Source organism: Scyliorhinus torazame, chromosome 7 (genome assembly GCF_047496885.1).
Source record: "Scyliorhinus torazame isolate Kashiwa2021f chromosome 7, sScyTor2.1, whole genome shotgun sequence".
Classification (NCBI taxonomy): Eukaryota; Metazoa; Chordata; class Chondrichthyes; order Carcharhiniformes; family Scyliorhinidae; genus Scyliorhinus; species Scyliorhinus torazame.
In genome coordinates, this window is record NC_092713.1 from 298,636,732 (window position 1) to 298,650,734 (window position 14,003).

The 14,003-nt window shown below is 49.8% G+C and overlaps 1 long non-coding RNA gene across 1 annotated transcript in view; it reads left to right on the forward strand.

Moving 5' to 3' along the window:
* Nucleotides 1–14,003, forward strand: part of LOC140427116 (uncharacterized) — a 223,277-nt gene that overhangs the window by 151,228 nt on the left and 58,046 nt on the right. The gene's annotated exons all lie outside the window — the stretch shown is intronic.

The window sequence follows — 14,003 nt, forward strand, 5'->3', positions numbered from 1 at the left end:
GCACCCTATCCCCGCAACCCAATAACCCCTCCCAACCCTTATGGACACTACGGGCAATTCGGCCCATCGAGTCTGCACCAGCCCTTACAAAGAGCACCCCACACAAGCCCACATCTCTACCCTATCCCTGTAACCCAGCAACTCCCACTTAATCTTTTTGGATACTAAGGACAATTTATCATGGCCAATCCACCTAACCTGCACATCTTTGGACTGTGGGAGGAAACCGGAGCACCCGGAAGAAAGCCATGCAGACACGGGGAGAACGTGCAGACTCCGCACAGACAGTGACCCAAGCCGGGAATCGAACCTGGGACTTGGAGCTTTGGAGCAACTGTGCTAACCACAATGTCTTAGATGTTAATGTTCTGTTAATATTTAGCACTGAAGCAAGGTTGGACTCCAAGGAGGTGATCCTATCACTGTGGCCTGACAATGCAGTCTCCATGCCCTTGATTGTGGCTCCATGAGCTTCATCGGTCTTGCTGGTGGTTTGAAGAATGAAACAAATGGGGCCCAAGGCCTCCTCAATTGATCTTTTAAGATCCGCAGACAAGCTTTGTCGGTATTTATCAAGCTTAATTGCCAACATTTTGGTGAGAGCTTTGGCTGTTAGTGAAGTAGTTGGAGAAGACCCTGACTCCGCCATCTTACCTCATGTCATCCCTGAGACACTTCAGGGTCTGTCGTCAGGACACAGAACAGACCAATGCATTTTTGGCTTTGCCTCCCTTGGGCATCACAGAGATGAGAGAATGCTACACAGCCAAATTTTAGGATGTTTCCATGACGTTAAAGACCTGTGGTGCTGGGAAAAGGGGTGAAAAATTGAGGTTTCCAGCGGGAGTCACCTCGTGACGTCTTCCCCTCACATCACGGCACCAGAAGATTTCGACTTAAATTTCCCAAATTCGCAACACCTTCCCTCTTCTTTCAAATGAAATATCAAAAAGGCCTGTGTATATGATTGTTTTTGCTGGATTTCTAGCAACATACATCTCAAAATGTTGGAATGCCAATAGCAAACTTAATGTGCCTTTTTAAATTGTAGAATACTTCTGCTGATGATGATTTAATTTCCTTGAGAACTACCCCACAGACTTCTCAGTTCCAAATTCACCTTCCTGTGACAACAAAGCCCCCACACAAATATCACTCGCATCCACAACCAGTTTAAACTGTTGATCATAATTTGGTGTGGGCAACACTGGCACCACAGCCAACACAGTTTTTAAATGTTGGAATGCAGTTTGGCTGTTCTCCATCCCATTAAATATAGCGGGCGGGATTCTCCATCCCACCAGATCAGTTTTCTGGAGCAGCGCACCCCCGCTGACAGCGGTATCCTCCATCCCAGCAGCCGGCCAATGATATTTCCCATTGTGGCCATTCCCACGCCGTCGGGAAATCCGTGGGCATGAGTGCACTGCCGGCGAAGCGGAGGATCCTGCTGATGGAGAATCTCGCCCATTATTCTTCATCAAGAGGTCTGTTAGTGGTGCTGCCACACAGCTAATGTTTGGCACAAAGTTAGGGTAAAATCCACAAACTTTAAAATCCCTTTTCTTGTGAGAAGGGATATGCAAACAGGGAGGAATAGTCCAGTCATTTTGTGATCAATTAATAAAGAATGAAGCTCGCAGATGACACAACTGGTTGTGTGGTAAATAGGGAGGAGCAAGGCCTTAGACAAAAGGACAATATAGATGGGTTGGTCAGCTAGGCCGGACAGTGGCAAATGGAATTTAACCATGAAAAGTGTGAGGTAATGCATTTTGGGAGGACTAAAAAGGCAAGGAAATATACAGTGAACGGTAGGACACTAGGAAATACCAAGGATCAAAGAGACCTTCGTGAGCATGTTCATAGATCCCTGAAGACAGCAGCACAGGTCGATAAGAAGGTTAAGAAGGCAAATGGGATACTTGCCTTTGTTAGCAGAAACACAGAATATAAGAGCAGGGAGGTTATGATGGAGCTGTACAAAACACTTGTTAGCCACAGTTAGAGTACTGTGTGCAGTTCTGGTCGCCACACAATATGTGATTGCACTGGAGAGGGTGCAGAGGAGATTCACCAGAATGTTGCCTGGGCTGGATTGTTTCAGCTATCAAGAGAGACTGGTTAGGCTGGAGTTGTTCTCCTTAGAGCATAGAAGGATGAGGGGGGACCTGATTGAGGTCTAAGGTAGCACAACTGGATAACACTATGGCTTCACAGCGCCAGGGTCCCAGGTTCGATTCCCCGCTGGGTCACTGTCTGTGCGGAGTCTGCACGTTCTCCCCATGTCTGCGTGGGTTTCCTCCGGGGCTCCGGTTTCCTCCCACAGTCCAAAGGTTTGCAGGTTAGGTGGATTAGCCATGATAAATTGCCCTTTGTGTCCAAAAAGGTTAGGAGGGGTTATTGGGTTACGGGGATAGGGTGGAAGTGAGGGCTTAAGTGAGTCGGTGCAGACTCGATGGGCCGAATGGCTTCCTTCTGCACTGTATGTTCTATGTTCTAGATATGGCTGGTCCAGATGCAATGGACCAAATAGCCTCTTTCTGTGCTGTTGAACACTCCATAGGCACGATTCAGTGGCCCCGTTGTGCCCAGCGCAGCACGGTGAATCGGGCGAGAGCCGCAAATCCAAGAGTCACTCGACTCGCTCCACCCAATGCTATCTGGAGCACGCCTTCACTGGGTGAGACCCAGATCTGCAGATATAAATTAGCCTAACTGCTCATTTAAATAGCCAGATGCCAGATTTACCCTGTGCCTGGTACTCAACGCCGTGCCTGGAAGACCTCACTAGGGTGCTGTTTAGTACTGGTCCCTCCTGGGGGGAGGGTCTCTCAGGCCATTGGAGATTCCTGGGTGGGTCGGGGACAGGGCAGGGCAGTTCTATTGCACCTTGACACTGCCAGCCTGGCACCCTGGCAGTGCCACCTGTGCACCCTGGCACTACTATCCTGACACTGCCAGGGTGTCTGGGTGGCACCGCCAGGGCACCAGAGTCACTGTCAGGGTGACAGACTGGCTGTTCTAAGGTTCCCTGGTACCAGGTTGGCACTGCGAGGGATCAAGCTCAGGAAGCACCCTTGTTCCCAAACAACATCCAACATCATATAACTCTGAGTTAAATCCAAAAGGTAAGTATCATGCACAGGTTATTTGTCCATGTTTGGGAAAACTGTCTTCAGCATCAGCTTCTCGGTTTGAGTTTTGGATTTTAATTGGCCATCGGGAAACCCCCGGCAAAACGGAGAATCCCGCCAGCGGAGAATCCTGCCCAAGAACACTGGTCCGACCTGCTTTTTCCCCGATTAGATGGTCTCTGGCGAGACCCTGCAGTCCCTCACCTGGCCACTGCAGCACGTGCCTGGGTGGGCTGGAGAGCTGTCAGCTAATTGGATTGGATGATTGCCCTCCAAGGCGGACCATCCCTCCAAGTGAGGACCGAAGTAACACCTGCTGCCAGCCAATGCCCACTTGAGCGAGAAATGGCAGCGGGCTTGTCAGAGTATCCTCGCTCTTCCTCCGGCACCGCAGTCCTCAAAATTCAGGCCAATGTCAAGCATCCAAACATGGAAACGTTAAAGCTTTGCTTGATCATCAGTTCAACAGCTTTGCGAGGAATATTCTATTGCTGATTCCCGCAAACCTTTGGAACGACTGTCGTTTTATATGAACTCTTCAGGCTGCTCCCAGTATTGATTCCCAGTGGGAATTGGCGGAAAAGCCGGAGACCTGGCTGGTGAGACCGTTCACCTGGGAATTATGGCAGAATCCCTCTCACTTCCACTCAGGGGTACAAGTGACCATTCACAACATGGATGGGACAGCACCAGATCTTTGAGCTGGCTGTGGGATTGCTTCACTGTTGCCTCCTGGCTTTGCTGTTTAGCTCGCGTGTAGTCCTGTGTTGTAGCTTCAGCGGTTTGGCTCCCTCAGTTTTAGACCTGCCTCTCATGCACACATCTCTTCAAACCAGGCGGAGTGAGTGACATACCGGGCCAGGAGGTTATAGATTCTGTGGTAGCTAATAATCCTGTTGATTTGACACCATGTAATGAGGAACATTAAAGAAACTCACCAGAGGAAATCCAGTGAATTCCATCCTGCAATCTGTACCGAATGGAGGTACATGTTTGGAATTTCTGTGTTTGTCCCACAATGCAATCGACATCTAATGGGCTGAATTTGATGCTGTCCATGTTTCAAGGAGCCCAGTCTATTACTGAAAGGCTTCTCTTTGTACAAAATGCAGAATCACACAATGCTGATCATGCCTCAGATCCTGGCTGCTGTCACTTTGACTTGTGGGAGAGGGGAATGGTCAGTTTGAGGTGTTTAGTCTGGAAATCAGGCTGGTGTCAGACTGTCTGCACTCGCACAGTACGCTCTGCTGCCTCTACACTTAGGCCCAAGTGAAGCAGCCCTGCCTCAGTTTTGAATCTGCTTCAATCCTGACACAGACCAGCAAACAACAGCAGCATCACTGAAACCAAGCAGTCAGCATGAGGTGGGAAGGAGAGGTCTGGGCTGGACCGACATTCACTGAGATAGACTCCGAGTGTGAGAGACGACGAATGAGATAGATTCCGAGTGTGAGAGATAGCGAGTGAGCTAGAATCCGAGTGTGAGAGACAGCGAGTGAGATAGACTCCGAGTGTGAGAGACAGCGAGTGAGATAGAATCCGAGTGTGAGAGACAGTGAGTGAGATAGATTCCGAGTGTGAGAGACAGCGAGTGAGATAGAATCCGAGTGTGAGAGACAGCGAGTGAGATAGACTCCGAGTGTGAGAGACAGCGAGTGAGATAGACTCCGAGTGTGAGAGACAGCGAGTGAGATAGATTCCGAGTGTGAGAGACAGCGAGTGAGATAGACTCCGAGTGTGAGAGACAGCGAGTGAGATAAAATCCGAGTGTGAGAGACAGCGAGTGAGATAGAATCCGAGTGTGAGAGACAGCGAGTGAGATAGAATCCGAGGGTGAGAGACAGCGAGTGAGATAGAATCCGAGTGTGAGAGACAGCGAGTGAGATAGAATCCGAGGGTGAGAGACAGCGAGTGAGATAGACTCCGAGTGTGAGAGACAGCGAGTGAGATAGAATCCGAGGGTGAGAGACAGCGAGTGAGATAGAATCCGAGTGTGAGAGACAGCGAGTGAGATAGAATCCGAGGGTGAGAGACAGCGAGTGAGATAGACTCCGAGTGTGAGAGATAGCGAGTGAGATAAAATCCGAGTGTGATAGACAGTGTGTGAGATAGACTCAGAGTATGAGAGACGGCGAGTGAGATAGAATCCGAGTGTGAGAGACAGCGAGTGAGATAGAATCCGAGGGTGAGAGACAGCGAGTGAGATAGACTCCGAGTGTGAGAGACAGCGAGTGAGATAGAATCCGAGTGTGAGAGACAGCGAGTGAGATAGAATCCGAGTGTGAGAGACAGCGAGTGAGATAGAATCCGAGGGTGAGAGACAGCGAGTGAGATAGAATCCGAGTGTGAGAGACAGCGAGTGAGATAGAATCCGAGGGTGAGAGACAGCGAGTGAGATAGACTCCGAGTGTGAGAGACAGCGAGTGAGATAGAATCCGAGGGTGAGAGACAGCGAGTGAGATAGAATCCGAGTGTGAGAGACAGCGAGTGAGATAGAATCCGAGGGTGAGAGACAGCGAGTGAGATAGACTCCGAGTGTGAGAGATAGCGAGTGAGATAGAATCCGAGTGTGAGAGACAGCGAGTGAGATAGAATCCGAGTGTGAGAGACAGCGAGTGAGATAGACTCCGAGTGTGAGAGACAGTGTGTGAGATAGACTGAGTGTGAGAGACAGCGAGTGAGATAGAATCCGAGGGTGAGAGACAGCGAGTGAGATAGAATCCGAGTGTGAGAGACAGCGAGTGAGATAGACTCCGAGTGTGAGAGATAGCGAGTGAGATAGACTCCGAGTGTGAGAGACAGCGAGTGAGATAGAATCCGAGGGTGAGAGACAGCGAGTGAGATAGAATCCGAGTGTGAGAGACAGCGAGTGAGATAGAATCCGAGGGTGAGAGACAGCGAGTGAGATAGACTCCGAGTGTGAGAGATAGCGAGTGAGATAGACTCCGAGTGTGAGAGACAGCGAGTGAGATAGAATCCGAGTGTGAGAGACAGCGAGTGAGATAGACTCCGAGTGTGAGAGACAGCGAGTGAGATAGACTCCGAGTGTGAGAGACAGCGAGTGAGATAGACTCCGAGTGTGAGAGACAGCGAGTGAGATAGATTCCGAGTGTGAGAGACAGCGAGTGAGATAGATTCCGAGTGTGAGAGACAGTGAGTGAGATAGACTCCGAGTGTGAGAGACAGCGAGTGAGATAGATTCCGAGTGTGAGAGACAGCGAGTGAGATAGAATCCGAGGGTGAGAGACAGCGAGTGAGATAGACTCTGAGTGTGAGAGACAGCGAGTGAGATAGACTGAGTGTAAGAGACAGCGAGTGAGATAGAATCCGAGTGTGAGAGACAGCGAGTGAGATAGACTCCGAGTGTGAGAGACAGCGAGTGAGATATATTCCGAGTGTGAGAGACAGCGAGTGAGATAGAATCCGAGTGTGAGAGACAGCGAGTGAGATAGAATCCGAGTGTGAGAGACAGCGAGTGAGATAGACTCCGAGTGTGAGAGACAGCGAGTGAGCTAGAATCCGAGTGTGAGAGACAGCGAGTGAGATAGAATCCGAGTGTGAGAGACAGCGAGTGAGATAGATTCCGAGTGTGAGAGACAGCGAGTGAGATAGACTCCGAGTGTGAGAGACAGCGAGTGAGATAGACTCCGAGTGTGAGAGACAGCGAGTGAGATAGACTCCGAGTGTGAGAGACAGCGAGTGAGATAGATTCCGAGTGTGAGAGACAGCGAGTGAGATAGATTCCGAGTGTGAGAGACAGCGAGTGAGATAGACTCCGAGTGTGAGAGACAGCGAGTGAGATAGACTCCGAGTGTGAGAGACAGCGAGTGAGATAGACTCCGAGTATGAGAGACAGCGAGTGGGATAGACTCCGAGTGTGAGAGACAGCGAGTGAGATAGACTCTGAGTGTAAGAGACAGCGAGTGAGAGAGACTCCGAGTGTGAGAGACAGCGAGTGAGATAGAATCCGAGTGTGAGAGACAGCGAGTGAGATAGACTCTGAGTGTAAGAGACAGTGAGTGAGAGAGACCACAAGTGTGAGGAACTGCAAGTGAGAGAGTGAACGTGAGAGACAGTGGGAGGGATTCTGTGATCCTGAGGCTAAGTGTTGACGCCGTCGGAAAGGCCATCGCGTTTCTCGATGGCGTCAACACGGCCCCAGGATCAGCAATTCTGACCCCTACAGGGGGCCATCAGGGCACTGGAGCGATTCACGCCGCTCCAGCTGCTGATCCAGCCGTGGAATGGGCGCCAGGGGATGCGCTCATGCGCAATGGGTCCAGCGCGAACCTGCGCGCAGTCCCACCGGCGCGATTTCTGCGCATGCACGGTGTCTCCCTTGCCTGCGCCGGCCCCGACCCAACATGGCGCAGGAGTAGAAGCGCTGGCATGGAAGAAAGAAGGCCGGGAGACAGAGAGGCCGGCCCGCCGATCGGTGGGTTCCGATCGCGGGCCAGGCCACATTGACAAGTGATGGGAAGATAGAATCCCGCCAGCGAAAGGAGCACCGCCAATTAACGCGCGGTTGGGAAACCAGAAACTCCAGCCCTAGGTTCTTCCATCGGAGCTGAATTGCACCTGATTAGGGAGCAGAAATCAGGAAGCGATTCCCAATCCCTATCAATTAAAATTCTGCATGGCAAGGATTGCGAGGGATTCCTGAGGAAATCCTGCTATATGAACGCCATTTTGAGAGGGCAGCCCGATCGCGAAGTCCCTTGCCTGTCCCCCCCCCCCCAAACAACGCAATTCAGCCCCCCCCCCCTCCAAACAATGCAATTCAGCCCTCCTCCCCGCCCCCCCAGGATTGTCTGGGTCACACCCCTCCTTCAGTTCCAGAGTGACCTGACCCCACCCTCCACTGCCCCACCCGAGCAGAGAGTCCCTAACTAAAGAGACCTGCCTCCACAGAGACCCCCAGAAGAGAGACCCATGTCAGGAAGCCTCCCCCAGAAGAGAGACCTCGGTGTGCGAGAGAGCACTCCAGACCGAGGCAGTGAAAAACAGCACTGCTTTAAAACTCACCTGGACAATACACCTGCTGGCTCAGGCAGAGGTAGCAGCACCTGTCAATTCCTGAAAAGAGAAAACCAGTTAGTTGGGTTTAACCCCCCTCAGATCTTTGATCTGCAAGCTTTTCATTAATTTCTCTTTGATATTGATTTTACTAGGCTGTGAGAGACACCTTCCACACGCCCCCAGCTGTCAGCATTGTCCCATTTAGCCTCCTTCCCGGGCTGGGGTAAAGGGTGACCCGCCTCTGCCCCATGACGTCCAGGAGGGTCTCCAGCTCGGTATCTGTAAAAGGTGGGACCGTGTGTCTTGCTGCCATCTTGTTGGCTGGGACGGTGTGTGTGGGGAGTGCTGTGTGTATATGCGGCTGCAGCTTAACAGCCTCCCGAGTGTCAATCGGTGAATCCCACACAGTTTCCCATTGGAATTGATTGTATTCCACGTAGTGCGGTGCTAACCCTTTAACAGTCACTGATTCGGTTCACATGCGATGCCAATTTGCTGTCGTGGAATTCCACAAATCCTGCCCTTGTATCAACACTTAGTTTCTGTCAGGGAGAGAACCTGAGAACATCTAAGACACTCAGAAGGTAAGAAGGTAAGTAAGTGATTTTTACTCATTTTAACTTTTATATCTTTTTCAAATTGAGTGTGTCGGGGGAAACAGAAAAGCTGTGACCTGAGTGGCTGGTTGGGGGTCTACACTAAATTTAAAAAATTAAGCATTGGTAACTAATTAAACATAATTACTTAATTATAATTTAGAGGGATATCTAAGCCAGAGATCGGAGAGTACTATATTTAGCTTTCGCATTTATATTAGAAATCTAGTGCTAGGAAACAGATAGTTAACAGTAACTTTTTTTAAATATAAAATTTTTTTAAAAACTTTTAATTTTAATTAATTGACGCAATGTCCGTTAGAGGGGTGCAGTGCTCTGACTGTGAGATGTGGCAGGTCCGGGAGGCTTCCAGCGTCCCGGATGGCTTCATCTGCAGAAAGTGCACCCAACTGGAGCTCCTCACAGACCGCATGGTTCGGTTGGAGCAGCAATTGGATGCAGTTAGGAGCATGCAGGTGGCGGAAAGCATCATAGATCGCAGTTATATAAATGTGGTCACACCCAAGGTGCAGGCAGAGAAATGGGTGACCACCAGAAAGGGCAGGCAGTCAGTGCAGGAATCCCCTGTGGTTGTCCCCCTCTCGAACAGGTATACCCCTTTGGATACTGTCGGGGGGGATAGCCTATCAGGGGAAAACAGCAGCAGCCAGAGCAGTGGCACCACGGCTGGCTCTGATGTTCAGAAGGGAGGGCCAAAGCGCAGAAGAGCAATAGTAATAGGGGACTCTATAGTCAGGGGCACAGATGGGCGCTTCTGTGGACGTGAAAGAGACTCCAGGATGGTATGTTACCTCCCTGGTGCCAGGGTCCAGCATGTCTCCGAACGGGTCGAGGGCATCCTGAAGGGGGAGGGCAAACAGGCAGAGGTCGTTGTACATATTGGTACTAACGACATAGGCAGGAAGGGGCATGAGGTCCTGCAGCAGGAGTTCAGGGAGCTAGGTAGAAAGTTAAAAGACAGGACCTCTCGGGTTGTAATCTCGGGATTACTCCCTGTGCCATGTGCCAGTGAGGCTAGAAATAGGAAGATAGAGCAGCTAAACACGTGGCTAAACAGCTGGTGTAGGAGGGAGGGTTTCCGTTATCTGGACCACTGGGAGTTCTTCCGGGGCAGGTGTGACCTATATAAGAAGGGCGGGTTGCATCTAAACTGGAGAGGCATAAATATCCTGGCTGCGAGGTTTGCTAGTGTCACACGGGAGGGTTTAAACTAGTATGGCGGGGGGTGGGCACGGGAGCAATAGGTCAGAAGGTGAGAGCATTGAGGGAGAACTAGGGAATAGGGACAGTGGGGCTCTGAGGCAGAGCAGACAGGGAGAAGTTGCTGAACACAGTGGGTCTGGTGGCCTGAAGTGCCTATGTTTTAATGCAAGAAGTATTACGGGTAAGGCAGATTAACTTAGAGCTTGGATTTGTACTTGGAACTATGATGCTGTTGCCATTACAGAGACCTGGTTGAGGGAAGGGCAGGATTGGGAGCTAAACGTTCCAGGATTTAGATGTTTCAGGCGGGATAGAGGGGGATGTAAAAGGGGTGGCGGAGTTGCGCTACTGCTTAGGGAGAATATCACAGCTGTACTGCGGGAGGACACCTCAGAGGGCAGTGAGGCTATATGGGTAGAGATCAGGAATAAGAAGGGTGCAGTCACAATGTTGGGGGTTTACTACAGGCCTCCCAACAGCCAGCGGGAGATAGAGGAGCAGATAGGTAGACAGATTTTGGAAAAGAGTAAAAACAACAGGGTTGCGGTGATGGGAGACTTCAACTTCCCCAATATTGACTGGGACTCACTTAGTGCCAGGGGCTTCGACGGGGCGGAGTTTGTAAGGAGCATCCAGGAGGGCTTCTTAAAACAATATGTGGACAGTCCAACTAGGGAAGGGGCGGTACTGGACCTGGTATTGGGAAATGAGCCCAGCCAGGTGGTAGATGTTTCAGTAGGGGAGCATTTCGGGAACAGTGACCACAATTCAGGAAGTTTTAAAGTGCTGGTGGACAAGGATAAGAGTGGTCCTAGGATGAATGTGCTAAATTGGGGGAAGGCTAATTATAACAATATTAGGCGGGAACTGAAGAACATAGATTGGGGGCGGATGTTTGAGGGCAAATCAACATCTGACATGTGGGAGGAGTTCAAGTGTCAGTTGAAAGGAATTCAGGACCGGCATGTTCCTGTGAGGAAGAAAGATAAATACGACAATTTTCGGAAACCTTGGATAACGAGAGATATTGTAGGCCTCGTCAAAAAGAAAAAGGAGGCATTTGTCAGGGCTAAAAGGCTGGGAACAGACAAAGGCTGTGTGGAATATAAGGAAAGTAGGAAGGAACTTAAGCAAGGAGTCAGGAGGGCTAGAAGGGGTCACGAAAAGTCATTGGCAAATAGGGTTCAGGAAAATCCCAAGGCTTTTTACACGTACATAAAAAGCAAGAGGGTAGCCAGGGAAAGGGTTGGCCCACTGAAGGATAGGCAAGGGAATCTATGTGTGGAGCCAGAGGAAATGGGCGAGGTACTAAATGAATACTTTGCATCAGTATTCACCAAAGAGAAGAAATTGGTCGATGTTTAGTCTGGAGAAGGGTGTGTAGATAGACTGGGTCACATTGAGATCCAAAAAGACGAGGTGTTGGGTGTCTTAAAAAATATTAAGGTAGATAAGTCCCCAGGGCCTGATGGGATCTACCCCAGAATACTGAAGGAGGCTGGAGAGGAAATTGCTGAGGCCTTGACAAAAATCTTTGGATCCTCACTGTCTTCAGGTGATGTCCCGGAGGACTGGAGAATAGCCAATGTTGTTCCTCTGTTTAAGAAGGGTAGCAAGGATAATCCAGGGAACTACAGGCCGGTGAGCCTTACTTGAGTGGTAGGGAAATTACTGGAGAGAATTCTTTGAGACAGGATCTACTCCCATTTGGAAGCAAATGGACGTATTAGTGAGAGGCAGCATGGTTTTGTGAAGGGGAGGTCGTGTCTCACTAACTTGATAGAGTTTTTCGAGGAGGTCACTAAGATGATTGATGCAGGTAGGGCAGTGGATGTTGTCTATGTGGACTTCAGTAAGGCCTTTGACAAGGTCCCTCATGATAGACTAGTACAAAAGGTGAAGTCACACGGGATCAGGGGTGAGCTGGCAAGGTGGATACAGAACTGGCTAGTCCATAGAAGGCAGAGAGTAGCAATGGAGGGATGCTTTTCTAATTGGAGGGCTGTGACCAGTGGTGTTCCACAGGGATCAGTGCTGGGACCTTTGCTGTTTGTAGTATATATAAATGATTTGGAGGAAAATGTAACTGGTCTGATTAGTAAGTTTGCAGACGACACAAAGGTTGGTGGAATTGCGGATAGCGATGAGGACTGTCAGAGGATACTGCAGGATTTAGATTGTCTGGAGACTTGGGCGGAGAGATGGCAGATGGAGTTTAATCCGGACAAATGTGAGGTAATGCATTTTGGAAGGTCTAATGCAGGTAGGGAATATACAGTGAATGGTAGAACCCTCAAGAGTATTGAAAGTCAAAGAGATCTAGGAGTACAGGTCCACAGGTCACTGAAAGGGGCAACACAGGTGGAGAAGGTAGTCAAGAAGGCATCCGGCAAGCTTGCCTTCATTGGCCGGGGCATTGAATATAAGAATTGGCAAGTCATGTTGCAGCTGTATAGAACCTTAGTTAGGCCACACTTGGAGTATAGTGTTCAATTCTGGTCGCCACACTACCAGAAGGATGTGGAGGCTTTAGAGAGGGTTCAGAAGAGATTTACCAGAATGTTGCCTGGTATGGAGGGCATTAGCTATGAGGAGCGGTTAAATCAACTCGGTTTGTTCTCACTGGAACGAAGGAGGTTGAGGGGCGACCTGATAGAGGTCTACAAAATTATGAGGGGCATAGACAGAGTGGATAGTCAGAGGCTTTTCCCCGGGATAGAGGGGTCAATTACTAGGGGGCATAGGTTTAAGGTGAGAGGGGCAAGGTTTAGAGTAGATGTACGAGGCAAGTTTTTTACGCAGAGGGTAGTGGGTGCCTGGAACTCGCTGCCGGAGGAGGTGGTGGAGCAGGGACGATAGTGACATTTAAGGGGCATCTTGACAAATACATGAATAGGATTGGAATAGAGGGATCCGGACCCAGGAAGTGTAGAAGATTGTAGTTTAGTCAGGCAGCATGGTCGGCACGGGCTTGGAGGGCCGAAGGGCCTGTTCCTGTGCTGTACATTTCTTTGTTCTTTGTTCTTTGAATGGAGAATCCTGCTGAGTGAGTATAAGATACATCAGATCACATGCCGAAACCTTTCTTTCCTACGTGTGAGACTAACAACTGGATTTGAGAAGTAATTTAAAGCAAAAGTAATTTGCCATCAACATGCTGAGCCAATCACAGCTGCTGATTGGATGATTACACCTTTTTCGCCTAACGCACAAATCAAGGAGCATCACCAGCCGCATTATAACTGGCCTCTTAATAATAATCGCTTATTGTCACAAGTAGACTTCAATGAAGTTACTGTGAAAAGCCCCTAGTCGCCACATCCCGGCACCTGTTCGGAGAGGCTGGAACAGGAATTGTCTTGTTCTGCATTACAAGCCAGCTGCCTGAGCCCACTGTCCGGACTTAGCTAAAGTCCGAGCTGCGAGCATCTTTACCCCATTGTATCCAGCTTGATTGAACTGTACTTACAAACATTGTTAGCCACATGTCTCCTACTGAGGCCAACGTGAGAACATTGTTAATCCATAAGGGCCCAGCTTGGACCCTGGTGTTTCTGCAGTTTCTGGGCTGATATTCAGCACGGCCAGCCCCCCTTCTTTATTATTGAGGGTGAGTGAAGGGGAGGGGAGAATTTTGGGAGTCCAGAGAGAGTAATATTTGTCATCACGCCAGGGAAATATTCATCAAACAAGGGCTGCGGGATATTTAATGTCTAGCTGAAGCAGCAGGAGAAGGAAATGTCTCCCGGGTTTAACTGTACAGTTGTCCATGTGGTGTTGAACGTGGCTGGGATTGAACCTGAAGTTGCTCTAGTCCTGAAGAGAGAGGGGTGTTGAACCCAGAGCCCAAGCTCTGATAGCCTCACTAATCCTGCCCCACCTTTCACACCTTTGTGCAGACATTGCAGGTTAGAAGCCCCCACCACCCCCACCCTGGGGACCAGCTGAACCAGGAATAAATTCACACATCTCGGTAATGTTTGAGGTGACTGATGTCACTCAGTCTGATTCTCAAGTGTGCCCC